Source organism: Notechis scutatus, chromosome Z (genome assembly GCF_049901735.1).
Source record: "Notechis scutatus isolate UNSWTSFEM ecotype Mainland chromosome Z, rNotScu1.2, whole genome shotgun sequence".
Lineage (NCBI taxonomy): Eukaryota > Metazoa > Chordata > Lepidosauria > Squamata > Elapidae > Notechis > Notechis scutatus.
The window spans coordinates 120,003,674-120,007,717 of record NC_142025.1 but is presented as its reverse complement, the minus strand read 5'-3'; the positions used below and the strand labels follow the sequence as shown (position 1 = coordinate 120,007,717).

General features: G+C 51.9%; 1 pseudogene; it reads right to left on the bottom strand.

Annotated features, from left to right (window-relative positions):
* Window positions 1-2,174: 2,174 nt before the first annotated feature.
* LOC113430682 (T-complex protein 1 subunit theta pseudogene) lies at window positions 2,175-3,828 on the bottom strand (annotated as a pseudogene).
* Between the last annotated feature and the right edge of the window lie 216 nt (window positions 3,829-4,044).

Genomic DNA, 4,044 nt, shown 5'->3' with positions numbered 1-4,044 from the left:
CTCTTTTTTCTTTCAGGGCCATTGTAACTTTGGACGGTCACTAAATGAACATAAGTGGAAGGCGACCTGAACACGCCCGTTTCTTTTCTGCTTGATTTTTTTTTTTGCTAAATACAATTCTGGTTCTTTCTAAACTTAGCGGTATACCTCGTACCGTTAAAAGGCCACTATCCTAAATTGGATAAAAGGGACGCGGTGGCTCACTGGCTGAGCTTGCCAGCCAGAAAGGTCAGCGGTTCAAGTGGTTCGAACCCCTAGCACCACATAACGGAGGGAGCTCCCGTTCCTTTTTCCCGGCAGCTTCTGCCAACCTAGCCGTTCAAAGCATGTAAAAATTGCAAATAGAAAAATAGGGACCACTTTGGTGGGAAGGGAACAGCGTTCCGTGCGCCTTCAGCAGTGTTTAGTCCTGCCCCCTTTGCTTCCTCCACTATGGCCGGGCCTCCCCCATGCCCCCCCACCAGCTGGCGTCTCCACCCAGCCCATGTCGTTCTTCGCCCAAATGAGTGGCTGCACCTGAAAACCAACCTGGGTTTGTTTAATTGATTACGGAGAAATGGGCCTCGTTGCAGGCCGTTTAGTTAATTACTCCTGGACGGGGAATCGCATTTGTTAATTGCCGCTTTTGGACAGGGAGGTAGAAGAGCTGCAGGTGCAAGCAGAGACCTGAGCCAAAAGACCCCCCATCCCATTTCCACCCCAATTTCTTCTCGTGGTAAACTACAAATAGTTCTCGACTTAAAACAGCACATTTTGTGAGCGTTCGACGTCATGACATCACTGAAAAAAAAACAGGCTGTTTTTCCACACTTATAACTGTTGTGGCATCCCCGTGGTCACGTGATCCAAATGCGAATGCTCAGCAACTGGCTCATACTTACGACGGGCGCAGTGTTCCTAGCGTCATGCGATCCGCTTTTGTGACCTTCTGATAACGCAAAGTTGTTAGGTTCGCTTAACGGCCGCTGCGGGTGATTCATTTAACAACCGAAGCAAGAAAGGTTGCAAAAGGCGGGAGGGGCAAAACTCACTCGACAACGGTCTCACTTAGTGACAAAAATTTTGGGCTCGATGGGGAGGTGGGGGGCGTTCAGATTTGTGAAGCTTGGCTCGAAAACCGGAACTGCGAGGTGGATCTTTGGAGTCCTAGTGCAGGAGTCTCCACCTTGGCAACTTTAAGACTTGTGGACTTCAACTCCCAGAGTTCCACAGCTGTGGAACTCTGGGAGTTGAAGTCCACAAGTCTTAAAGTTGCCAAGGTTGGAGACCCCTGTCCTAATGGACAACCCCTTAAACCCGAGCCAGACTTGTGCAGCAGCGGCCCCAAAAGCTAATACGATCCTTGGTTGCATCAACATAGAATCCAAAGCACGTGAAGGATTAGCACCGCTTTGTAAATCCCTTAGTAAGGCCACACCTGGAATACGTCCCGTTTGGGTCACCACGTTACAAAAAAAAAAAGAGGTTGAGACTTTGGGGGAAAAAGTGCAGAGAAGAGCAACTAAGAGTATCAAAGGCCCAGAGATTAAAACATACGAAGAACTGTTCTATGATTTGGGTTTGGCCAGTCTGGAGGAAAGGAAGACTTTTTGGGGGGGACAACGACAGGATAGCAATATTTTAGTATTTGAGGGTCTGCCCCAAAGAAGAAGGGGGTCAATTTATTCTCCAAAGCTCCCAAAGTTGGGACAAGAAGCAACAGATGGAAACTAATCAAGGAGAGAAGCAACCTGAAATTAAGGAGAAACTTCCTAACACTGAAGACAATTAACCAGTGGAACTGCTCGCCACTAAATGTTGTGGGTGCTTCATCACTAGATGAAGTTTTTAAGAAGAGATTGGACAGCCATCTATCTGAAATGGTTGAAAAAGGGGGTTGGGCTAGAAGACCTCCAAGGTCTCTTCCGCCTCTCTTCCGATTCTGGTTCTTTCCCCATAATTCTGTTCTGCACATCCTTGGAAGGCACCTCATATCAGCTCCGACCAGCAGATCCAGAAGTTAGGCAAGGTGGATGTTGTTGGAAAACCAAAGGTGTGTCTTGCCCACTACTCAATGCCGGATGGAAAGCAAGAAACTCTTTGATGTGGAACCAAGATTTTATTAGTCAAAAATGAAAAGGATGGAGACGCTGCGCAGAGCAGGCCTGGTACTTTACTAATAGGTGACCAAACTCTTAATCCAACATGTCTGGTTCTTTGTCCCAGTTGGGGTTATCTCCTCGTGGCTTGGGACCCCCACTCTTCTTGGCCACCATGATATCACTGACACCCAACAATGTCACTGCTATTTGACTGGCCAGGACAATACCTCGGTGTTTCACCAGGAACGGATCCAGTATGCCTTCCGTGGCAGCATCCATGGTGCTGGCCTCTTCCACGCCCAGCAGGATGCCGGTGTTCTGGTTGCCCAGTTGATGTTGGATTTCCATCTTGGCCATAATCTCGTTGACCGGCAGGCCTGCGTTGTCTGCCAGGGTAGCCGGGAGAGTTTTCAACGCTTGGGAAAACTCCAAAATGCCGTACTGCTCAAATCCAGGGTAGTACATGCCCAGAGTGCTCAGGCGCACTGAGAGGGCCATCTCTGTGGCGCCAGCCCCTGGCAAGAGCCGCGCATCGGTGCCCAGGTTCTTGTAAACCTGCACTCCATCTTGGACGGCCGCTTCCAGACAGTCCAGCATCTCGCCGGTGGCACCTCGGAGCACTACCGTAGCCAGAGGACACGGTGTACCGTGTTGACTGAAGACCAGGACGACGGTGCTGCCAATCTCAGTGGTGTAGACACGATAGCAGTGTCCAATGTCCTCAGGTGAGGGCACGGTGGGCTTGTACAGTAGGGTGGCGCCGACCGTTTGGCACAGTTGCTGGAGCTGCATCCGGGAGGGCAGCCGCACCACCATGATCCTGCATCGGTCAGCATAGAAGAGGGCCAGACTCTCCACCCTTCCTCCCACCACCATGACGTTGACCCCAGCTTTCGCGAGACCCAGGACTCGTTCAACGATGAGGTTTTCTTCTGTTTTGCCAAAGTTCTTCATCTGGGTGGCGCTCTCAAACATGACCGTGTTCTTGGCTTCTATCCTGGAGATGCCAAAGGGACAACAGTAGACCGCAATTCGGGCTCTCTCCACTCGCTTGATGATGCCCTCTGCCTCCGTGGGGACAAGCATGCCCTCCAAGACATAGGAGTTCAAGATGCCACCCCTGGGGCTTTGAAGACACGGATGTGCTCTGGGTTGAAAGCCGTGTGGTCAGGCGGCGCCACTGTGATGCAGGCCGTGGCCACCAGTTTGGACAAGAACTTCTGGTAGCCGAAAAATTTGCTGCCCATGATGGACTGCATGACGCATTGCACTTCCTCCTGGTTGTGGGGGTTTTTCAGCGAGATGCAGACGAGGCCCGGCAACAGCCGTAGGACCTCTTTGCAAGCCATGTTATAGCCTGCTCGGATGTGGACCATGGGGACGCCCGATCTCAGGAGTTTCTCCGCATTCTCCAGCAGGGCCCCAGCCAGCAGGACGACGAAATTCGTGCCGTCCCCGCCTCTTCCTGTTGCGTTTCGGCGGCGGAACGCAAGAGGCAGGCCATGGGGCTCTCCAATTCCAGCTCCTTCAAAATGGTGGTGGCGTGGGAGGACTGGAACATCTTGCCCAGGTGGTTGATCACCAGTTTGTTGTGTCCCAAGGGACCGTAACAGGTGCGTAGACACTGCATCAACACCTTGCAGGCCATCAGGTTGCTGAAGAGGGACTCCTGCAAGCCGCTGAAGTACTTCATTCCCGCCTTCAGCATCTGAGGAAGACCTGGGGCCATCGGGACGTGGGCTGCCATGACCTGGAGAGAGAGAAGCAGGGGCTGAAGTAGGAAGGGGATCCTCCCACACCCAGCTTTCAGGACCTGGAGAGAGAGAAGCAGGGGCTGGAGTAGGAAGGGGATCCTCCCACACCCAGCTTTCAGGTAGGACTTGAGGAGGTCCAAATGAAGATCTTGATTAGTAGAAGGAAGCCTTCTGCTCAACTGCTGGGAAGGAAAATCTTCCATGTTGCC